Source organism: Topomyia yanbarensis, chromosome 3, assembly GCF_030247195.1.
Source record: "Topomyia yanbarensis strain Yona2022 chromosome 3, ASM3024719v1, whole genome shotgun sequence".
In the NCBI taxonomy this organism is placed as follows: Eukaryota; Metazoa; Arthropoda; class Insecta; order Diptera; family Culicidae; genus Topomyia; species Topomyia yanbarensis.
The window spans coordinates 129653577-129679520 of record NC_080672.1 but is presented as its reverse complement, the minus strand read 5'-3'; the positions used below and the strand labels follow the sequence as shown (position 1 = coordinate 129679520).

The 25944-nt window shown below is 38.9% G+C and overlaps 1 protein-coding gene across 14 annotated transcripts in view; it reads left to right on the top strand.

Moving 5' to 3' along the window:
* The window catches only part of LOC131694151 (somatostatin receptor type 2-like), a 175779-nt gene that overhangs the window by 85313 nt on the left and 64522 nt on the right, over nt 1-25944 (top strand). The window contains exon 1 of one of the 14 annotated variants that reach the window (XM_058982614.1): nt 1086-1375. The exons of the other annotated variants lie outside the window; for them this stretch is intronic. The gene's annotated coding sequence lies outside the window, so the exon portion shown is untranslated. Of the gene's footprint in view, nt 1-1085; nt 1376-25944 lie in introns of those variants that run through there. 14 annotated transcript variants of the gene reach the window in all.

Genomic DNA, 25944 nt, shown 5'->3' with positions numbered 1-25944 from the left:
TTGCAATTAAACGAAAAATTACGGTATGGTTGTGTAGCACGTATCACAGCGGCGTTATCGTTTGCTAGATGGCACTGTTTACATATAAGTACTGGGTATTTGCTTTCGGCTTCAAGTTCGACTGATCCAATAGAAGCAATCACGCGCGAGGGCTGCACCAATATGACCCACGATGGTACTCAATGTCACCAACGAGGAACACATTCTTCCTATTCAAAAAGAAGATATTTAGTTGTTTTATGCTCGAAATTTATTATTTCCAAAAATCGAATTATTGTAAGTATGACTGCTGTAGTTTCGTAGTTACTTACGAAGGTTTGTAAGAAGAATTTATATTTTATTTTCTACGAAAACAAGCCAATCTGTATATTGCATTCACAATCAGTGATGAAGACAGCCCTGAAAACGGACTGCACGTAATATGCTAGGTAGGAACTGCGACTAGCGTTCACATGTGATTAAAATGAAACGAAGGAGGAAGTAATCTGCATGCGGCATTGCCTCGCGTCGACCTGGGTGGTTAATTAATTAATATCAACATGCAAACAACAAGTGGCGGTGTCGTTAGTCAGAATTTTGCTCTAGCCGGTGTATGGTATTTCCACCTACCCTATCTGGGTGGGCTTTGATGGAAACTATTTATGCTGCCGGCCACGTTGGTGCGTGCTCGGATCGTATGGCTGTAGATAAATAGACATAACGCTTCGGAAAAATAAGTAAGTCTTTCCTCGTACATTACTAACTTTGGCAATATTTGACATAGTTTTGTATCAGTTTCTTGATTTTTGCTCATTACATCTCCCAACTTTGTTCGAAATTAAACGTTCTGTTTTGCGTACGTTACATCACCTAATTTATTCGTTACTACAATGCATTATCAGGTATATGAGTGCATGTGCAGAAACAAATACGATTCGGTTTTTATACGGGCGATGAAGAAAGGCAAGAGTATTATGACTGATTGTCTGTGGAATGACGACTCATTAGCACACTGGCATGAGCATGCTTCGAGTGGGACGAAGGTGGTGCGAACATCGGTAGCACGATAGGTATTTAGTAATTAGTTCGCTCGGTAGTTTTCTGGCCTGTTGCCTCGTTTTTCTAAATGGGCAAATTTTTAGCACATCGGAAGTTTAGGAAAGCATTTCTAAATTGTACGTTACTGCCATTTCCAGTACATTTAATAAATGGAACTTGGTCGTCTTAAACTTGCTGCAATTAGTATTGCAAGACGGAATTCTTTTGAGTGGTCATATACAGTGAGTGCATGCAAAGTAATTGCATGCATGCATGTAAGTGAATGTGAGATTAAACGAGAAAATTGGCGCATGTATAAAGACATGTTTTATATTTAAGAACATTATTCGAATAGCAGGTGAGAAAGTTCTTGTTTATTGGTGTCGTGCATCAGTTCTATGTGTCTTAATCAATAAATCACCGTCAGAAGTAGAAAGGCGTAAGGAACGACACGTTAAGCATACATCAAATGAGTTTAAGAATTTACCGGTTTGGAGCAGAAATTTTATAGATAAAGAGCCCTTGGATAAAAATAATAATGAAATTTACCATAAAATTATGATTTAGACGACAAACATTACTGTTATTACTTCAGAGTATTTCCACGAAGATCCGTCCGAAAATCTTTGAAATCGTGACCGACCATCTTAGATTCATATGAAACTTTACACGTTTCACCTGCATGGAAGACTAAATATTTTCCACAGTCAATAAGATTATTTTGACTCAAGAGCATAAGTTTAAAAGGGCGTAAAAGTTTCTATTGCTCGTGTCATTTTTCACAAAAGCAAAAATTCATGTTAAAAATTTAAATTGCAACGAAACCCATTTTTTATTTTTTTTGTGTTTTGTTAAAAAAAATCTAAAGATAAATGAAACATTTTGAATGTGCTTGCATGATGGAGAACTTATCAGCAAAATAGCATCGGCGCGGCACCGATAGCTTGGTGTCGATTGAATGCATGCGTCACGGCTTGATACTAGCAGAAGGGGAAAGAATGATCGAATGGTTATAGGCGAGGATTGATATCATGATGATGAGTTATGTTCTATCAACGACCATGCGACAGACTTGGGTGGAAAGCCAAACTCCTACCAGCAGAAAGCAAAGGATTCTTCACATTTCCTTTCGGTCGTGTCCATATGACCCTGCCTAGTCCTAGTTTTCTGCTCTAAGTTTATAACTGATTTGTTCTAGAATACCTATATGTCTTTCAATTTCATTGCTTTCGTATCCTTAGTCTTAAATTTGCCGAAAATAGCCAACAAAATAGATACTATTAATCGTGTGATTATGCCCTTTTTAAAAGTTAATCGTATTACCTATCAACAAATGTCAACAATCTAATGTTTATAGTTTTACAGACGTTAAAGAAACTTTTTCAGTGTATTTGGATCATGGAGAAGCTTTCAATAAAAATGTTTCCCTAACGACAACTTTTGACATATTTTTATAATTAACACTACTTGCAGTCAAAAATTCAATTTTCTTTTTGAATACGATTCTAAACGCCATTTTAAATCAAAATGCTCATAACGAAAAATATTCTGAAATGGAGTAGTTCTCGAGATACTTAAATTTTAATATATCTTCGTGCAAAAAAAGAATTCGCTATAAATTGATAGCACTTCCCCAATAAATATTTCCTAAAATAAGATATTTCTTCTCCAAGCACATATCATTTCGAGCTGCTGATAAGGACGACACGCAAAAATCGCAATTCGCAATTATCGCGCTACCATTTTGACCAATGAGTAGAACAAAGATGGCAGACGTTGCTCTAACAAACGGCTTCACACTGATAGGGTGCAGGAGCGGATCCTGAAAAAAAATTCGGGAAGGGTCGGAAACTTCGATTTTCAAATGAATATTAAACGATGCGTAATACGTAATATCCTTATATAATGAATAACAGTTTTGGTGGACAAATTTGGTTTGGAGTGATTTTGAGTTTTAAACTAATATAATATTGAAACTAATTTGAAATTTCTCAACAAATAAAAACATTTCGGAAGGGGTCCGGACCCCCAAGACCCTTCCCCTGATATGGTGATAGTAGAAACAAAGCTAAAATAGTCTCATTAACCCTAATTGGTTTGCATTCCTCTCGTGTTCGCTCATTTCAAATTGTTCTCTTCGTTTGACACGACTTGGCGCTCTTTGTGGGCAAAATTTAATTTTTGTCGCCAAACCACGCTCAAGTCAAATAAAAAAAAAATAACTGTTTAGTAATTGTTGCGGGTCTACCCTCTTCTATAATCTGATTGTATTATGATTGGAAGATTTCGCGCCGCCAAGTGTATAAGATCACGTAGCATAACCTAATGAACACAGAATTGGACATTTTTATATGCCACAGCGCCACAAGGGAAGAATTTTGGAATAAAACTGTTCCTCGTTGGAAACAGGAATCAGGAATCAGAAAATATTGCCTCAAATGGCACGGTCGCCGCATATAGTTGGGGCTTTGTACCACGTCATGTCTTCTCATCATTTCCTGAGTGGAAAGAAAGGAGAATAAGGAGAGACGAACTAGAATTGGAAGAGTGGGAAAGATAATAGCACGAAAACAAACAGCAGGTAGTTATGCTCACAAGTAGTTCAAATCGCCTGCGAGTAAGCCTAAAGATCTATACTGCATTGGATAAGAAATTTTGGTATGTCTCTGAGTTTATTGAATCCGACGTTCGTTAGACGAATTCTACCGAAATACGAAAATGTCGGGTCGCTGCCTCGTTCTTACGATTTCACGTCTTTGGAATTGTTTTATGGTGTTGCGTTAAGTTTATCGTTTACACCGATAAACAGCAAACAACTGATAAGCTAGAGGTCGACATTGAGTGCGTTATTCACAAAAATTCTTCAATCGTTCTTAAAAAATGGCCATATTGACCAAAAATGGACCACTGAAATGGATTTTGCAAAACGTAGTCGCTGTTGGTATTTATCTAAAATTATTTTAAAACAATAAATTGCAAGCCATGCGCTAGCAAAATAAGCAAAAAACATGTGTCGGGAACGATTGTGTGTGTGTTAAATTTAATTTTTTTTAAATAATCGAAAGCACTCTTTATATTACGGTACCCTAAACGTATTGAAAAGTAAATTCTCCATTACTACTTCTACGAGGAAATATGAGCCAATTTTTTTTATCAACAGATATGCTATTTTACGTCGCAAAATTTTTCGAATACTTTCACTAAACCTCCAAAGTTGATGGTTTCAAAATTATGTGATATTGACCTTAAATATTCTTATCATTGATAATAATACAACAAAATCAAATACTCATTAAATGGATCTACCTGAAAAAACGGAAAATGCTTTTTTTTATAGTTTTCTTTACACTATCTGAAAGTGTTATTTTCGTTATTAATCATGTCATTAATTTGTCAACATAATCATTAATTACAAAATTTTGTCTCAATTCTACGCATTCTTAAAACAACATTTTCAGCAAATGTGGAGATTTATGCAATTTCTTAGGCATTCAACCTATTCCAAGTTCGCTTTCCATCGAAGAAATGTACTTGCCCATAGCTCGGTGGGTGAGCTCAACATGATTGGAAATCTTACGGTTATGATTAGTTTCAGAACGGCACATAGTGATCACCTTCCATACAAAAGTCGGACAAAACCTCAAAAGTAGTCCGAATTTGATGAAAACTTCACATTGGGGTGATTTTGTGGTGCTAAATTCATATTTGATTTTTTTTATTTTTTTTCTGTTTCGAAAAAACAGTACAGCCACTTTGAACATTATAATTTTAATTTAATGCACGATTTATAATTTGTTCCTCATATCTAAGCGAGAAGAAAGGCTTCTATCGACTAAATTGAATTGAAAGTATAAGTTCAGCGAATAAACTTTCAAATGAAAGCAGTTCGACTCTAATCGGAATCTTAACTAAAAAGATATATTCATTTGAATGACATAGCTTTGAATACAGATTGATCATCTATTTCACGTTTGAAGTTCTGTAAAAACCCCAAAATAAAATTTTGAGATTTTGTCCGGCTAGGCGACACTGTGCGCCGGAATTAGTTTTCTTCTCATGCAGGTATTTTATATGATATTAATATGATTTGACAACTATGGGATCCTGACTACAAGATCAGTTACAAGGTCCAATTCCCACAATTTTCCATATACGAAACAATTTATCAGACAATTATTATTAGCAACATTTGACAGTATCAATGAGCTTTTTCTGCAATATAATTGATTTTTGTTCGGAGAGGGTTTTAACCACCAACACCACAGCACGAAAAATTCAAAAATTAATGAAAAAGTGAAAAGCTCCCGTCATTTAAAACAAAAAATGCCTTTTTCAACATTTCGAATTAATCGAGTTTTAAATTTCAAGTTGCCACCAGGGATGGGAATTATCATTCACTCGCATGATTCTTGGCGAATCCGTTCATTGCTTTGACAGCAGCCAGTCGTTCATTCACGATCCGACTAAAACTCTCCAAAAGAACACAACTGAACGTAGGTAGAGATGAACTTCCGAAGATGTGAGACAGGTAAAAGAATGACACGTACTATGTTGAATGAAGAAGATCGTGTTCTTCATTCGCGGATTGAATTGTAAGATTGTACTGTAAACATTCACAAGCGAATCAACTTTTAGTTCATAAATGAATGTGACATTGTATTCTCTGATTGGGTTAGGTCAACTTTATAGTGCAAATGTACACTATAATCAATGTTGAGAAGTAGATTGCACTACAATCCACTTGAAATTGATATTGTGATATGCAAGGAATCGTTTTAAGAAGTTGCACATTGCAAACTACTTACTCAACAATAAGAGATCACCAAGTGAAAATTTCATAGGTCTATAAACAAGAACGACAATTTTTTTTTATTAGAACGATCCGGTAAATGTTTTGAAATGAATCTTTGTGAATGAAAGAATGCATTCATTTGCGATCCTTTCTGCTTTCATTCAAAACACTAGGTATGCGATGGAGAATGAATCATAGCCGGGCACTGTCACATTTTTCAGTTTTGTGTTTTGCTTCTCGCTTTCGCATGAACGCGTAACTCTGCACCAGAAGGGTTGCCGAGATCGGGTTTCACAGTAAGAGCATGTTGGTGGATGATTTCAAATTGATCGTTTCGTGAAATGATTTTTCCCATGCCTGGTTACCACTTCTCTCGGTGGACAAGGCGCGCTTCAAAGTGCTGTAACTTTCGATCAATTGCTCGAATTTTGTATGAAAATTTGGGAAACTATTCTCAAGGAGTTGTACTTTCAGACAAAGGACATTTGATAAATGAAAAGGTATGTGACTTCTAAAAATAATCTGTTTGTTTTTTTTGAGAAACGAGCTAGAAGCTGTCAGGTGTTATATCCCAATTGAACGGATTTTCAAACCAGATTATTTTTAGGACGCAGAGTTATCTTACTATGCACTAGTATAATTAAAAAAAACCTATTTTAATATCCCGAGTGGTGTAATTGTGCCGTTTTCGTTTGTCCAAACTGCGATTCCCAGGTTGGTTATGTTTAATATAATAGTGGAAACGTCTATTAGATATTCAGCACGATTTACTCATACATACAATAAATGACTTAAAACCAGCGGTGGAACCAGGAGGAGGGTCCAGGGGCTCCGGACTCCATCGAAAATTTTCAACTTGTTTAGAAATTTTAAATTAGTTTCAATTTAAAAGTTTTTTCAAACTCAAAATAATTTTAAACAAATTTATTAAATGCAGATATTACGTAATGTGTTCACCGCAAAATTGAAATTTCAGATCTACAAAAATATATAATATTTAAGTAATTTAATCAGCATTAGCTTAAACGTATCTTGGTATGCCTACTGGGTGAATGGTCGGTCTGAGGAGGGTGGATGAGGTAGTCGGTCAAGGAGGGTCAGGGGGGAAAGGGTGGTGTGTAATAAGGGGGTTAACCCCCTACCACATACCACTATTTACGCCCCTGTTAAAATACAGAAAATCAGTATTAGTGAATAAAAATTTGGCCGGGATTAGGTTGGCCATGTTCAGAGTGATTGCATAATATTTTTATATGAAAATGACAAAAATGAACCAAAAAAGTCAATTTACGTCATTTTTTTTCGAGTGCTTATCAAATCTCGACGTTTCATGCTTTTTAAAGACATTTGGTATCAAAAATACAAATTTGATTTTGAAATTTTCCTTTCCTTTGAATATTTTTCAGTTTCTTCTTATATGGAATCAAGAAACGTCGTAAGTGGTCAGAGCGACTTGGGTTATTTATTATTGATCTATAATTGTAAATCCAAGTAATTTGGCACCTATTTTAATAAGTTTTGCATCGTTTCGATACCATGGTGGTAGCAGTTTATATGGGAATTTTTTGTGTGGTCGCACTCTTCAACCCATATCTGCGGTACCGGTGGTCTAATCAATACAAAGTCAATAGCAGCGTATGGGAGGATTGTACCTTTCATTTGAGACTAAGTTTGTGCAAATCGGTCCAGCCATCTCTGAAAAACAGAGGTGACATTTTTTGCCACATTGTGCACAGTGACATTTTCCGATATTGACGAACTGAGTCGAATGGTATATGACACTTGGCCTTCCGGGCCGGGATTAGATTGGTTATGTTCAGAGTTATTGCATAAACTTTCTATATGAGAAAGGCTATATGAATTCTAATATGGCCATTTCCTCGGATATTCCGGAATTCTCAACGGTTCTCAATGTGGTCAAAGAGATTTTGATTTGCAATTGGTGTTCTGGGCCAACAATTAGTTTTGCATCATTTAGTTATAATGATTATACCGGTTTGTATGCGAATTTCGCATGTGACCGCATACTTCAATCTGTAGCACAGGACCCAGAACGCCGATTACAATGGAATTTTATGGCAGTCAATAGAGATACTGTAGCTTTCATTTGAGTCGTGTGGTACAAGAGACTCAACCCTCCCGGCCTTGGTTAAACAGTCGATTTTCTGAGTGATTGCATTGCCTTTCTATATGAGAAAGACAAAAAGCCATTGTTCATGAGATATAAGATGATTGTTTGTCTATAGTAGTTGAGCCACGATGCTGGGATTAAAGCCTGCTCAAGAGATATCACTGCTACACCAAGCGAATCTTGTTCTTTTTACGGAGGGACGCTACTAGGTAATAAATCACGGACAGATTTTGTACTTTCCTGATGGTGGGTACCATCACATTGGATGCTTTACCATTAATCTAACCGAGGTTTTTTTTTCACCATCCCATAGTTATCCCACTTTTTTTCTGCCTACACGTGCATTATTATATAATTCATTCATATAACCATATACTTGTCCTTAGTTGGGAGAAGTAGGTAAAAGACTGAAATATATAAAATGCTTTCCCAATCTGAATGGCGATAATGGTTAGGAATTTACATGGATACGATTTTCAATTCCCGCGTGGGTGACAGTTTTCTTTGAAGTATTTTTCTTTTTCAGTTGAATGTCGTATGAGAATTGAGCTATGCGAGAAAATACGGATCATATTGATGTTATGGATTACCTGGAATAATTTCACCTCTTCCTCGTCGAAAGTTCATATCAGTATGAAAACATTAGGATGAGTTACTAAATGAAGTCCATTGAGCTGCCAAGCTTTTGAGTTTGTTGTGTTAACAGTCATTTCACTATGCATTCTCGAAATTGAAACTTAAAACAGCAAGTATCTGAATATATACTTCTGCACATAACAAGTTGAATCCCACCGAGAAAATGTGCCAATTATTATCTCAACATCAACATCCCTGACGCTGCCTGCTGTTAGGACAACAACATTGAAATCACAGACTAACAGATCTAGCAGAATCTAAATTCTAGATTTCTTTGCTAGTATACATACCGGATAGATAGAATGACAATTAGAGCATTCGAATGGAACTTACTCGTCATCACGATAGTCATTTTTTCAGGACATTGTTGAAACTGTTCCAGTTTTTGAAAAAAGATAAGTCAAGTAGTTAACTACGACAAACCAAACGAGAACCTATTACTCCACTTCAATTCACCAAGCTAGTAATAAACCATACCAAATTCCGCTTAGGACTCAACACTGCACCATTACTCCATACAACCCGTCAATTCAGATCTGATAAGAGCCTTATGTGCGGAATTCTTATTTTCATGAACTGCGTCATCCCATAAGATCCAAACTTTGATTGTACCAGTTCATTTATATGCATATTTTTAGCTATTGTGGTCAATTTTCTCCAAAGGAAAATTGTACAGTCCGGCACGGCCTTCGCGACATATGTCAGCAACTGATAGATACCCGTATAAAAAGGGTTGAACAATCAAAGCTATCCACCCCGAACATCTTATATCCTTATTTTCCCCCAACACAACCATTCGGCATTAAAAACTTCCCACGCCAAACCGGGCGTCTGTCGGTGTCGTTTCACGTGGCGACGCGGTTATGGTATTCCGGTGGCATTTCAAATATGCTAATGCGATGGTTTCTTTCCCGAGTGGTAGACTAGCCTGGGTTGAAATGGCCTACAAACGTAAAGCTAAAAACATGGTTTCGAAGCCATAGCAGGCGGTGGTGGATCTCTGTTTGGTCACCTATTGATCTGAACGAGCCTTTACATTGGATGTAGCGGTGGCCTTTCTCAGTAGCGTTCCTCTTGTTATGGTAATGACGATAAAATTTATTCCTGTCATTTTAAAGTCGTTCCGGAAGTGTGGATCTGGGTGAATGTTTGTGTGTGTGTGTGCGCGTTGTTTAGACTGGCGGATGTTATACCACTATAGAAAGTTTGAAATAAGAATACAGGAGTCCTTGATTGGAACGGTCTTAGACGGCGCTCTATAGGTTGAACCCTGCAGCTGACTTCCAGAGGGAATGAACTTGGAGAAGATGTCTGGAGTTCTGTGACCATAAAGCGAAATAAGTTCTAGCTTTCCTAGCAAATATGATAGGATGCGGAACGGAAAGAATTTAATTTAGGGGGCTTTGTGTCGTTTGCTATCTTGAAGAAATATGGCACAAATCCCCGACTATGTACGGGGAACGTGCCATTTGAGCCAATATATTCTGATTCCTGACAACAGATATCAGACTAATTTTGGTTCCTGCTGAATCTATTAATAGAGTGAATTGTAGATAATGTTCAGATGTCTGAATAAAACACTAGTGCTAGAGCCTCTATTTACGAAATTGAATTATTTCGTAAAATAAGTGTTCGTTTATGTGTCTTCGTTATTTGGAATTTATTTTGTAGAAAAAAGATCTCTGCACAATCCCATTGAATTTCCCTTCATAAACGAGGTTTACGCAAATAACATATAACGTTAAACTACTTCTTTATAAAATAATAAAGGTGTAATAAATAATGTAGGAATTTAATTGAACATGGAACAAATATGCGGCAGTTTAGGTTCATGGCTTTAAGTTTAATAGATTGTTTAAGTGTATGTGTGTGTGTTTTTTAGAGAGCATTAAAAAAAATTCAAGAACGCGCTGAGACGGGAAAAAATGTGCAAAACCCAATTGTCTCAGATAACGGGTTTGGGCTGTCATTATCCGACCCGTTAAAAACTACTGCTCTTGCCCAGAATCTGATTTTTCATCGGCACCATCTTACGGCATTACTTCGGGGAGGGATTGTACATAGCACCCACTCTAATTCAACTACTTAGTAGTTAGTTCCTTCAGTAGGGTTACAGCCCCACTCCTAAACACACCACCAGTTCTCCACCATCCACACAGACTGGCAATTTCTGCATGGCAGTCGGGAGTCTGGCTGTGAGTTGAGACTTATTGCTCCTTCCCTACGAAGACAATCTCGGCGGCAAACTTCAGATTGTCTAATTCACCGAGCACTTGGGCTCCCTAATGCCATCGTCAGGTGTCGAGGTCAGCTCGGCGATTCCGGTGGGACAGGGCGTCCGGTTCGCTGGTGCCCCGACGTCTAGCGACTGGTGGTGTTTAGTCGCAGTGTATTCAGTCTAGTTCCCGGCGGCAGTGAATCTAGCTTACGCCAACGGAGAGTTCCCCGGCGAACGAAATTCTTGTGATACCGATTCTTCTTTGGTTTTGGCACCTCATTTTCTTGAGCCCTTTGGCTCCCTCTCGTTCCATTTCGCTCTACTTCCCCGATGAGGGTTTCAGCTCCCGCCTTTATTTGTTCGCGAACTACTCGTTCTAGTCCCCGACAAAACTAACTAAAGTTCAGAGGCTAGCCTGCCTCTCTATCGCAGGCGCTATGACATCAACACCCACTACAGCTATGGAAGCCATGCTTCATCTTCCTTCACTGCACAAACATGTTATGAGGTAGGCGAGACTTGGCTCTCTGAGAGTACTAAAGGGTAAACCACTATTTGATGGGGATTTAAATGGTCACCTGAGCATAATAAAGGAACTCAAACTAAACCCTGTCTTGACTACAGTTCAAGATAAAATGGAGGTTAAACCGAACTTCGATATTTCATATGAGGTCCACATAGTGGATCGTCAGATATGCGAGGTAGGGTAGGTACAATATGATTCTAAAATGGGTGAGCTGACTGGCTCGGGAGTCTACGGACCAAGGATTAAAGAAGCGAAATCAATGAGAAAGTGGCCAAAAAACTAATGGATCTAAAACGCAAAGATTTACGTATTATCACAGATTTACTTACGGGACATTGTCCTGCTAAATATCATCTGAAAAAACTACAAGGGGCAGCCCTATGGGGTTGCACGAACTGTAGACGTAGGACTATACTACTTAATGTAAAATATTTATTTTCTTAGTACTTAGTGTGTGGGAAAAAACACCCGGACCGGTGAAGAAAAATCAAATTTTAGACAATATAATCACATCTCATGTATAGAACAAGCTTTCTAGTTGCTCTCAAACAGATCCTAAAAGTTCAAACACCCATGGATAACCCCAAGTTTGTAGATGTGTTTCGATGCCGCAGGATTGTAAAATGGTTAATATTACGTCATGAAAACTGAATTCTTCCGTGACAATTTTTTTGCCTGCAAAATGCCCTGTGTGTATGCAAAGCTCATGATTTGTTGGGATATTAGTATTGATCGGAAAATGCTTTCCAACGCTGCGCATTGCATACATACAGGACATTTTGCAGGCCACCAAAAGCTGTTCATTTTACCACCGCCACATGTTCATTTTACCCACTCGCTATAAACATGTCTCATTTTTGGACATGTTTAGAAATCAAGAATCATGTTTGAAGAAATGTGTTTATGACGAAGTATTTTTACCAGATATGTACAAGCATGTCTAACAAGAAACATAAGGTGATTGTAATATCTCATTCACTTATTAGTTAGAAAATAATGACTTTGCTTAACGTGTTCATTTTACCGCCAGTTCCCCTACCTACCAACACATTCGCCCTAAACATGGAACCCAAGCGTACAATGCAAAATGAGTCAACGCTGATGATGATGGGTAGAGCGAAAGAGACAACTAGTATCACCACGACACTATTAGCGCGTTTCACCAAAATTCCACGCGGCCTTCCCGATTGAAAGAAACGGCCGTGCTTAGCCCATCTGTCATAATATCGTGATTTTGCATAGCGAGGGCTGAATGATAACACATTTTGTTCCAAAAAACAGCCCTGCGTTATGCAACACTTTGTGCAGGTTGATTATACCAGTTGCAAGTGGGGCCAAATTCACCAAGTTCCGTAAAATTCCTTTTTATTTACAGAATTGATAAAATTGCTTAGATGAGCTAAACTAATTAATCAAATCCTGTTTTGTGCTAGTTCAACCAAAAATTTACTGGCAACATTACAGCGGAATTTAAGAAGCAGTTGGAGCGGTCGCCTGTTGGACGACACAGAGTAGCGTCCCTCCACAGCCAGTGTAACGGACTTCTAGCTCAGCTACACTGGCTGTAAAATACACAGCGCAGTGATCTGCTTCACCAGCCGTTCAACAGGGAACTGAGCGTGTCTGGCCAAGTCCGTTCTTTAAATAGTCGATGATGACGTCATTCATAGAAGCGTTGCGCGCTAGGTACACCAATCCGTCGTACAGGGCTTGGGAAGCGCTGTCTTCTGTGCGTAAATGCGCGATATTTTGACAAGGTTGTATATTATTTAATTTTTTAATGTTATGATATCAAAAATCTTTGGGTTTATCTATTGGAATCTATTCTTAGAAGTATTTCGGGGCGATTTGTGCAAACAATTTGAAAATTTATCGTGAGATGGCTGAATTATATGCGTTTAAAATTGGACCACTTTTCGTTACATACCATTTTTGTAGAATTTGCAGAGTGCACCCCCATATCGAAAACAAAGACGTAGTCCTACGTCAAAAAATTGGCAAAAGTCCAGATGACATTTGTCGATTCTGTAGCTACGAGCCTGAGAGCTTGGAACATATTCTCTGCCATTGTGCAGTACTATTTCTTGAGGTATGGCATACCTGTCCTAAACGGATCATTAGTTACATTAATAATGTACTACCCGGTTGGGACGACACATGTGGACAAACAAACAACTCGCTTCCATCTACATTGGATTCGGGCAATTTGCAGCAAACAGGGGTAGTCACAAAAGATAACCTGAATAATGGTCGCAGTGGTCAAGTTTCCCCTAACAAAAAAATAGTCCCCGACAATGGATCTAGCCTACTCCGACGAAGAATTCCCTGGCGAGGAAGGTTCCCCTGAAAACGAGCGGTAGATTTGTCCTGATACCGATGTTCGTTTCCATGAGCCATTTAGTTTTCCGCGTCTCCCGATCTACTCGATCTAGTCCCCGGCGGTGGATCTAGCCTACTCACGAGCTACCCGGTAGGGTGTCGAGATCGGTTCGGCGATTCCGGTGAAGCTTGGCGTCTGGTTCACAGAGCGCTCCGACGACCCAAACTCGGTGCTACGTCACGTACTACTCAACTGGCCCTAGTCTATCTACACAGTCGGAGAGTTCCCAGGCGGCGGAATTTCTCTCGAAACCCGATTTGTGGTTTCTTGTTGGTTCCGTCGCCATCTCCTCTGCAGCTCAGAAAGTATGCTCGTAACCACTCTGTTGACAGCGTCCCAGGTATGCTCGTAGTGGCCCATGTCTGCGACGATATTGTCAACTGCCACACCTGGTATATCCCTACGAGCTTCTTCGAACCTAGGGCATTCGAAGACCACGTGTTCCGGCGTCTCCTGCATGGTCGTACACTCTGGGCAAAGGGGTGAGGAAGCATGTCCAAACCGATGCAAGTACTGCCGGAAGCATCCGTGCCTGGACAAAAAGTGCGTCAAATTGGAGTTCACCTCTCCATGCTTCCTATGTACCCAAGCTGACACATTTGAGATGCGTCGGGGGGTCCACCTTCCTTTCTCTGCGTTGTCGCATTCCTGCTGCCGTTTAGCCAACGAGTCCAATTGGACCAGTCTCCTTGCGTTAGGTGCATTTCTCCGCTGGGAGCATTCCACGTCCTCCGCCAGGGTGATGCAGATGGGGATCATCCCGGCGATAACGCATACTGCCTCCGACGATATTGTTCTGTAGGCACTCGCGACTCGTACGGCCATCAGCCGGAATGTCCTGTTCAGCTTTTCACGGTTCCGCTTGGTTTTCAGCGCAGCACCCCAGGCAGGAACCCCATATCGGAGTATCGCTGACGGAATAGAAGATAGCAGACATTTGGCATGATTGTCGCTATTGCGTTCGTTGCCTTCGCCGACTTTTCACAGCCGTAATCGACGTGGTTGTTGAAGCTCGACTTGTCGTTGATCATCACTCCTAATTGCATCAGTGCACGCTTCAATGCAATCACGTGCCCTCCGACGTTGATCTGCATCCGCTGAACCGCTTTGCAGTTGCTGACCAACAACACCTCTGTCTCACCCATTACCGTTAGTGACACGTCGTCCGCGAAACCCACGATTTTATGGGCAACCACAGTGCTTGGACTCCATCGTACATCCCGTTTCAAAGAGTTGGACCGAGAATGAAGCCCTGAGGAACGCAATGACTCGCTGTGACTAGCATTGACTTCTGCCCGTCGCTCGTTTCGTACAGCAGCACTCTGCTCTGGAAGTAGCTCTTCAGGATCTACCATAGATAGTCTGGAATTCTGTGAAGCGCTGACTTCCCAGCTGGCGCTGTTAAATGCATTCTTCACATCTCTCGTGACCACCGCGCAGTATCGATCTCCTTTACGCTTCTGTTTAGATGCCTTCTTGGCACTCTCGAGCACTGTTGAATTGCATGCTCCTTTGCGGAATCCGAACTGCAATGCTCCTTTGCGGAATCTGAACTGCATCTTCGACAGTCCGCGCTCGCCCTCCGTGAATTTCGTCCACCTGTTAAGAACGATAATTTCCAGGAGTTTTCCGAGTGTATCCAACAGGCATATGGGCCTATACAAGGCCGGATCGCCCGGTGGCTTCCCTGGCTTCGGCAGCAATACCAGCTTCTGGACCTTTCACATTTCGGGGAAGTTGCCTTCAATTAGACACTTCTGCAGCACTATACTGAACATGTCCAGATATGCAAGGATTGCAGCATTCAGCACCACGTTTGGTATTCCATCTGGAGCGGGGGCTTTCTTTGATTTCAAGCGCTTCGATGCTTGTGCGAGCTCGTCATTAGTCACTTGCTGATCGTCTGTGTTTGCTCCTTCTTCCTTGCTGTACGGTGTTGATGGCCAGACAGTTGGATCGTGCTACAGGAAAAGACCGTCGACGATTGTCTTCTGCTTAATCGGGCACATTTCGGCAGGCGTCGTCGATCCCTTCATTTTAGCCATCACGACTCGGTACGCGTCACCACAGGGGTTGGCGTCTACTTCTCGGCACAGATTCTTGTGGCAATCTAACTTGTCTCCCGTTTTAAAGCTGTCCTAGCTTCCCGAAACGCTGCCTTGCGCTTTTCTCTATTTGATTCCGATATCGCTCGCTGAACCCGCCTTCTGGCTCTGAGATAAGCAGCGCGTAGCGTGCTAAGCATCTCGTTCCACCAGTAAGCTGGGCACCGTTTGTTGGGTGGTTCCAGCTTCCATGACATTGTGGCGTTGTATATCCCGCTAGCTGGTAGTGATTTACAGAAAAAAGATGTTTGCATGTATTTAAACATATTCATGCAAATAACTTGGTTCACGGATCCAGGTAGATGTTAGTTCAATTTACTTTCCTATGACCCATTTCGTATACAGCGCCAGACATGTTCCGAAGTCATCGTTCCATCCATCAGCCCCGACTAAATGTAATGTTTGTATCAGTTGGATTTTATCATTGCAGTAAAACTTTCGATTCCCTACAGGAAGAAATCGACGTGTATTTAGTATATTACTTTGATTTGTATAAATAGTTTTACACATGTATATTAGAAAACTAACCAGTTTTCAAGCTTTCTACATTCTTTCCTATCTTCTATTTATGTCTTATTCTACTCGCATATCCTGTATTTCCTCTTTAATGAAGAAAGAGAAAAAAAGAGGAAAAAGTGAAAAAAGAACGAACTGATTGTCATCGTGTCTCCCTCAGCACTGTCGTTCCTCTGAGTCTGATATCACTGCCTGTAGTTCCATTGGAGATCTCATAGGAGCAATCCACAATGAGTGACGTACGAGGCTCGGTCGTCCTTAACTGCTTTCAGGAGAAGCGTCTGTTGATCTATTTCATTGCCTTTGTCGGGAAATCTGGGAATGTCGCGTCTCAAAATTTTAATTTGTTACAGATACCCATGGTCGTACAAGCAAGCTTAGAAAACTTATTTTTCGATTTGAACTAATATCTGCTAGAACACTAGAGCGAGTAAAGGCGCTATAAAAAAGGTTCATTAGTCAGGGCAGGGCTAAATACCTCTGTCCCATTCCAGGAAAGGATCAAAATAGTGACGTTAACCTTCTCAACCAAGTCACTTCCAACGATTTATCAAACCACCATAAAATTGAAACAGTCGGTATGATTGCCTACTTTTTTCGTTCGTTGTATTCTTCAATGAATAATTTTATTGCCGTACAATTTTGAATCATCATATGTGCCGAAAACGTTAATATTGACAATAAAAATTGTAGGCGAGCGTGTGCAATTTTCCAGGATCTCTATTTGTATTAGCTGTGTATGTGTAAACTAGATATCCGCTAGAACACTATGGCCTCCATACTGGCATATCCCAATATAATTAAGACAGTCACTTTCCCAATTGTGTGGTCCACTGTCAATTCACTAAAACTCATACACTAAATGGAATAACGACAGAACCACCTGGAATTTTCAATATTAAAAAGAATAACCGATTTTTTGAAAGTTGTAAATACGGCGCTCCATTTAAATGGAATCGAAGTATATTTGTAACTTGTAGAAGTTACAAATTGGAGGTATTAATATTAATAGAATCACAATCAATTTCCTATTTCATTTGGTTAAAGTAAATGGTTACTACTTTTTAAACGCAGCTTAATGTATGTTTCTCATACATTCATCTCAGGATCTATTTTTAAATAGATCGAAATATCGTCATTGCTACGTACAGCATTGAACCGCGCTCACGGCCGATACACAACTTTAAGGCTTATTAATATTCAATCAATTCCTTGCGGACGGGCTTCTCTTGACAAAAATTGACATTTATGTGGTATTGCGTCAGCCGGTTTGATGGCTTAAACGCAATATAATACCTGCTAGTAATATTTCAATACTTTAGCTTTGCTGAAGTGAGAGATTTTATGATTATGCAATATGTAAATGACAAAAAATCAACTAAACCTCATTTCATGTTGAGAATCTTTTTCTCCGCAGCGAAATATTTTCAGTATGATCCAGGTTCAATTGGTTTGTCATCTGTTACGTTATCGTACTCGTCCATTCAACATCGGCACTGCGCAAGATTTTCCGTTGTAAGTCGTCTGTTTAGGAGTTTCCATCCCAGGAATTTGTTTCCCAGTATTTTCGAATTTTGCGGGAATTTCGATATTCCGGGAAATTTGTTTGCAATGTCCTAACTTACAGCCTCATTATTCTGAAATCAATATCTATTGAATACTCGCACACTTTTTTTTGACGTAGGACTACGTCTTTGTTTTCGATATGGGGGTGCACTCTGCAAATTCTACAAAAATGGTATGTAACGAAAACTGGTCCAATTTTAAACGCATATAATTCAGCCATCTCACGATAAATTTTCAAATTTTTTGCACAAATCGCCCCGAAATACTTCTAAGAATAGATTCCAATAGATAAACCCGAAGATTTTTGATATCCTAGCATTAAAAAATTAAGTAATATACAACCTTGTCAAAATATCGCGCATTAACACACAGAAGATAGCGCTTCCCAAGCCCTGTACGACGGATTGGTGTACCTAGCGCGCAACGCTTCTATGAATGACGTCATCATCGACTATTTAAAGAACGGACTTGGCCAGACACGCTCAGTTCCCTGTTGAACGGCTGGTGAAGCAGATCACTGCGCTGTGTATTTTACAGCCAGTGTAGCTGAGCTAGAAGTCCGTTACAATGGCTGTGGAGGGACGCTACCCTGTGTCGTCCAACAGGCGACCGCTCCAACTGCTTCCTAAATGCCGCTGTAATGTTGCCAGTAAATTTTTGGTTTAACTAGCACATGTATTTGCTATTTACGCTTGAAATTAAGTAATGTAGTGGTAGTAATAAGCTTCCCATTTTGGTTTAAACGCAAGGACAGTTTTTAAAACAGGATTTGATTAATTAGTTTAGCTCATCTAAGCAATTTTATCAATTCTGTAATTTAAAAAGAATTTTACGGAACTTGGTGAATTTGGCCCCACTTGCAACTGGTATAATCAACCTGCACAAAGTGTTGCATAACGCAGGGCTGTTTTGGAACAAAATGTGTTATCATTCAGCCCTTCGCTATGCAAAATCACGATATTATGACAGATGGGCTAAGCGCGGCCGTTCCTTTCAATCGGGAAAGGCCGCGTGGAATTTTGGTGAAATGCGCTAATAGTGTCGTGGTGGTACTAGTTGTCTCTTTCGCTCTACCCATCATCATCAGCGTTGACTCATTTTGCATTGTACGCTTGGGTTCAATGTTTGTGGTGAATGTGTTGGTAGGTAGGGGAACTGGCGGTAAAATGAACACGTTAAGCAGTCATTATTTTCTAACTAATAAGTGAATGAGATATTACAATCACCTTATATGTTTCTTGTTAGACATGTTTTGTACATATCTGGTAAAAATACTTCGTCATAAACACACTTTTTCAAACATGATTCTTGATTTCTAAACATGTCCAAAAATGAAACATGTTTACAGCGAGTGGGTAAAATGAACATGTGGCGGTGGTAAAATGAACAGCTTCTGGTGTCCTGCAAAATGTCCTGTATGTATGCAATGCGCAGCGTTGGAAAGCATTTTCCGATCAATGCTAATATCCCAACAAATCATGAGCTTTGCATACACACAGGGCATTTTGCAGGCAAAAAAAAAATTGTCACGGAGGAATTGAATTTTCATGACGTTATATTAACCATTTTACAATCCTGTGGCATCGAAACACATCTACAAACTTGGGATTATCCATGGGTGTTTGAACTTTAAGGATCTGTTTGAGAGTAACTAGAAAGCTTGTTCTATACATGAGATGTTATTATATTGTCTAAAATTTGATTTTTCTTCACTGGTCCGGGTGTTTTTTTCCACACACTAAGTACTAAGAAAATAAATATTTTACATTAAGTAGTATAGTCCTACGTCTACAGTTCGTGCAACCCCATAGGGCTGCCCCTTGTAGTTTTTTTTATTTTGGATAGAATACTTATAAACGAACACTGTACTGATAAACGAACATGCACGAGGCATTTCACGTGAATTTGTCATGTCATTTTATTTCCTTAAGTGAAATATGTTTCTTAAACCAAAGCCGCAGAAGTTTTTCCTTTCTGCACAAGGCGGGATAGATTTACAGTTGCTGTCCGTATAGGCTGAAGATTGATTCATAAAAAGGCGAAATTTTTCGTGAAAAATAAAGTTTTTTATTAAAAAATGCTTAAAAATCCCCTCAATTAAAAATTTATCTCAAAAACTCAAAAACACCGCAAATCATGCTTTTTTCAGAGACAAAAAGCTTCATCATCGAGTCGTTTGTTGATATTTTTGCATAGAAAATTACAGAACGTTATTGAAATGATACACTATAATGTACGAAAGTTTTGTTTAATTCGCTTCACGCAAAGTTCTAAAAAAAATCGCAGAAAAGTATTTTTCTTACGCTGAAACCTTTACCCCCCCCCCCTCCCTTAACCATCCGATGGTCGCGTAATTGGCTCACTCACTCGCACTAGCGCTTGTGCGAGAAAATTAAACGTAATAAACTAAGCAAATATCGCTTTTCACTATTTATTCACACAACCCCACGAATGTTTGTAATACGGTGGTAAACAAAAGCAAACATTTCGACCACTGACAAAATTTGTTTTGTAACCTGCGCATAGAAGAATATCGGAACCAACCGAATGGTTTTCTTGGTGGGGTGTTAGAAATACCACAGATAACAGATGTTTAGATTCATATTCAAAAGTGTAACATACGTTTATTATTGCCATTTGGAATAAGGTGCACGACTAAAACAGCTTTAGTAAACGTTTGTGAGTAGCGCAGTGATCGAATCATTGCAGCCGGCAAACAACTGTCAAACTGCGTGTATCAGTCAATTGAGTAGGGGAATTGTGGGAAAAACCGACACTGTGGGTAAAACCGACACCCCACAACATTTCCTAGAAATCAAATTTTTATTCATTTCATAATGATACATTATTATTAGTACGTCTATTTAGAGCATTTGAAGAAAAATTGGATTTACGTTAGTACGCCGAATGTCATAAAAATAAACAAAACATACGACAGCAGCGTTCATACTCGTCTGGATGTTAAATTTCGTTGGTAGATTTTAAGGTTTTAACCAAACAAAAGCTTTTCAAATCAACACATTTTTCAGTGCCTATTATTATCGGCCTGTCCTATGATCAACTAGGTGTATTGAAAACGAGTTTGAGAAATTCAATATTTTTAATTGCTTTTATAAAAAACTACAAGGGGCAGCCCTATGGTGTTGCACGAACTGTAGACGTAGGACTATACTACTTAATGTAAAATATTTATTTTCTTAGTACTTAGTGTGTGGGAAAAAACACTCGGACCGGTGAAGAAAAATCAAATTTTAGACAATATAATCACATCTCATGTATAGAACAAGCTTTCTAGTTGCTCTCAAACAGATCCTAAAAGTTCAAACACCCATGGTTAACCCCAAGTTTGTAGATGTGTTTCGATAACACAGGATTGTAAAATGGTTAATATTACGTCATGAAAAAACAATTCTTGAGCGTTTTTTCAAAACGTCATATCTGCAATGAGTTTGTTTACTTTCTCTTTCGATTTTTACGGCGTCACTATAACACTTTTCACTTATTTTACAGTACAGATCGAAAGACGGTGGTTTTAACTAGCATATTATGCAAAGAGTTGAGGGATAAATGTTAAAGTGACCGAATTATTAACAGAAGAGAAAGTAAACAAAGAGAGTAACTCATTGCAGATATGACGTTTTGAAAAAACGCTCAAGAATTCTTCCGTGACAATTTTTTTGCCTGCTAAATGCCCTGTGTGTATGCAAAGCTCATGATTTGTTGGGATATTAACATTGATCGGAAAATGCTTTCCAACGCTGCGCATTGCATACATACAGGACATTTTGCAGGTCACCAGAAGCTGTTCATTATACCACCGCCACATGTTCATTTTACCCACTCGCTATAAACATATCTCATTTTTGGACATGTTTAGAAATCAAGAATCATGTTTGAAAAAATATGTTTATGACGAAGTATTTTTACCAGATATGTACAAAACATGTCTAACAAGAAACATAAGGTGATTGTAATATCTCATTCACTTATTAGTTAGAAAATAATGACTTTGCTTAACGTGTTCATTTTACCGCCAGTTCCCCTACCTACCAACACATTCGCCCTAAACATGGAACCCAAGCGTACAATGCAAAATGAGTCAACGCTGATGATGATGGGTAGAGCGAAAGAGACAACTAGTATCACCACGACACTATTAGCGCGTTTCACCAAAATTCCACGCGGCCTTCCCGATTGAAAGAAACGGCCGTGCTTAGCCCATCTGTCATAATATCGTGATTTTGCATAGCGAAGGGCTGAATGATTTTGTTCCAAAAAACAGCCCTGCGTTATGCAACACTTTGTGCAGGTTGATTATACCAGCTGCAAGTGGGGCCAAATTCACCAAGTTCCGTAAAAGTCCTTTTAAATTACAGAATTGATAAAATTGCTTAGATGAGCTAAACTAATTAATAAAATCCTGTTTTAAAAACTGTCCTTGCGTTTAAACCAAAATGGGAAGCTTATTACTACCACTACATTACTTAATTTCAAGCGAAAATAGCAAATACATGTGCTAGTTAAACCAAAAATTTACTGGCAACATTACAGCGGCATTTAGGAAGTAGTTGGAGCGGTCGCCTGTTGGACGACACAGGGTAGCGTCCCTCCACAGCCAGTGTAACGGACTTCTAGCTCAGCTACAATGGCTGTAAAAACAGCGCAGTGATCTGCTTCGCCAGCCGTTCAACAGGGAACTGAGCATGTCTGGCCAAGTCCGTTCTTTAAATAGTCGATGATGACGTCATTCATAGAAGCGTAGCGCGCTAGGTACACCAATCTGTCGTACAGGGCTTGGGAAGCGCTATCTTCTGTGTGTTAATGCGCGATATTTTGACAAGGTTGTATATTATTTAATTTTTTAATGCTATGATATCAAAAATCTTTGGGTTTATCTATTGGAATCTATTCTTAGAAGTATTTCGGGGCGATTTGTGCAAAAAATATGAAAATTTATCGTGAGATGGCTGAATTATATGCGTTTAAAATTGGACCACTTTTCGTTACATACCATTTTTGTAGAATTTGCAGAGTGCACCCCCATATCGAAAACAAAGACGTAGTCCTACGTCAAAAAATGTGCGCTGTTGGGTTAAAACCGACACCCTGTGGTTAGGGTAAAACCGACACGCTGTTAAGATGGTTGTGTATACTTGCGATTCATTTCAAAATACTGGGGATCTTTGTGACACTTCAATTAGCCTATTAGAATACTATAGTATTAGCAGAAATACACAGAAATACTTTTATTGTGTTTATTTCTTGTAAGTCTCTTTAAAAATCAAAAATTGGAATTTTTACTTAATTGATTCTATCGAAGCTTTTGCTATTTCTGCAAAAAGCTCCTCAAACCGAATTTCTAGTGTTCTCTTGGTTTGTCATAGACGAACTTTATCACAATGATACAATGATCTTATGTATACCCCAATAGATCGTTGATGATCAGAGTCCGAAAAATCAAATGTGAAAAATAGTTTTACTAAGAAGTGTGTGTGTCACTTATAAGTGAATGAATCCAATTTGCAGAACGTAAAACGCTTGCAAAACTTCTCTTACGAAATAAAATGACACTGGAGGTTGCAATGATGTGCGCAAGGATTATTTGGAAATACTCATATCAATAAATAATCCCATAGCATAAAATACTCTTATTTATAGTACTACGCTTTCGAACTTTCTTCCCCTCACTACATGATGAAGCAATAAAAAGCACATATTTGCATCATACATACTCACACTTTATTAATCACGCATATATCTCATTTTTAATAAAGATAAAGATTTTAATAAAGTGGAGAGAAAATAAATTAAAGGGGGTGTCGATCTTACCCCTATGGGGTGTCGGTTTTACCCGCAGTGCCTACAAAAGGTCAGTTTGTTTTCCAAGTTTTACAACCAATAATTTTTAATGAAATTAATTTTTTGAAGCGCTGAAAAAATTAAGTCTTGTTAAGAATTTTCCGAAGAAGAATTCTGCATAAAAACTACAAGGGGCAGCCCTATGGGGTTGCACGAACTGTAGACGTAGGACTATACTACTTAATGTAAAATATTTATTTTCTTAGTACTTAGTGTGTGGGAAAAAAACACCCGGACCGGTGAAGAAAAATCAAATTTTAGACAATATAATCATATCTCATGTGTAGAACAAGCTTTCTAGTTGCTCTCAAACAGATCCTAAAAGTTCAAACACCCATGGATAACCCCAAGTTTGTAGATGTGTTTCGATGTCACAGGATTGTAAAATGGTTAATATTACGTCATGAAAATTCAATTCTTCCGTGACAATTTTTTTGCCTGCAAAATGACCTGTGTGTATGCAAAGCTCATGATTTGTTGGGATATTAGCATTGATCGGAAAATGCTTTCCAACGCTGCGCATTGCATACATACAGGACATTTTGCAGGTCACCAGAAGCTGTTCATTTTAACACCGCCAGATGTTCATTTTACCCACTCGCTATAAACATGTCTCATTTTTGGACATGTTTAGAAATCAAGAATCATGTTTGAAAAAATGTGTTTATGACGAAGTATTTTTACCAGATATGTACAAAACATGTCTAACAAGAAACATAAGGTGATTGTAATATCTCATTCACTTATTATTTAGAAAATAATGACTTTGCTTAACGTGTTCATTTTACCGCCAGTTCCTTTACCTACCAACACATTGACGCCAAACATTGAACCCAAACCGTACAATGCAAAATGAGTCAACGCTGATGATGATGGGTAGAACGAAAGAGACAACTAGTACCACCACTATTAGCGCATTTCACCAAAATTCCACGTGGCCTTTCCAGATTGAAAGGAACGGCCACGCTTAGCCCATCTGTCATAATATCGTGATTTTGCATAGCGAAGGGCTGAATGATAACACATAATTTTGTTCCAAAAAACAGCCCTGCGTTATGCAACACTTTGTGCAGGTTGATTATATCAGTTGCAAGTGGGGCCAAATCCACCAAGTTCCGTAAAATTCCTTTTAAATTACAGAATTGATAAAATTGCTTAGATGAGCTAAACTAATTAATAAAATCCTGTTTTAAAAACTGTCCTTGCGTTTAAACCAAAATGGGAAGCTTATTACTACCACTACATTACTTAATTTCAAGCGCAAACAACAAATACATGTGCTAGTTAAACCAAAAATTTACTGGCAACATTACAGCGGCATTTAGGAAACAGTTGGAGCGGTCGCCTGTTGGACGACACAGGGCAGCGTCCCTCCACAGCCAGTGTAACGGACTTCCAGCTCAGCTACACTGGTTGTAAAAAACAGAGCGCAGTGATCTGCTTCGCCAGCCGTTCAACAGGGAACTGAGCGTGTCTGGCCAAGTCCGTTCTTTAAATAGTCGATGATGACGTCATTCACAGAAGCGTTGCGCGCTAGGTATACCAATCCATCGTACAGGGCTTGGGAAGCGCTATCTTCTGTGTGTTAATGCGCGAGATTTTGACAAGGTTGTATATAATTTATTTTTTTAATGCTGTGATATCAAAAATCTTTGGGTTTACCTATTGGAATCTATTCTTAGAAGTATTTCGGGGCGATTTGTGCAAAAAAATTGAAAATTTATCGTGAGATGGCTGAATTATATGCGTTTAAAATTGGACCACTTTTCGTTACATACCATTTTTGTAGAATTTGCAGAGTGCACCCCCATATCGAAAACAAAGACGTAGTCCTACGTCAAAACTATAATTTTATTGGTTTTGTGGCAACTTAGAAAAATTGTTAAGCTTAAGGTGTCGGTTTTAACCATAATTCCCCTACATGGTTGTAGAGAGTCATTGATTTTTATCGTACCGTAAAAGCATCATATTCCACGCACCGCCTTTTTTCTTTTCATTTCTGGTTAGAACTTGAGCTGTACAACGTCAACTAGGATACTGGATTGAATAATAGCCTTAAAAATAATGAAATCAAAGCAAATTGTTTGAAAATGCGTGGAATACGGCACTGCACGGCATTATATGCAGTCACAGTACATCGATTTTATTGTTTTGCAGGTTTTTAAATTAAAGTTTCTCTAGCCTAAATATTTGTTATC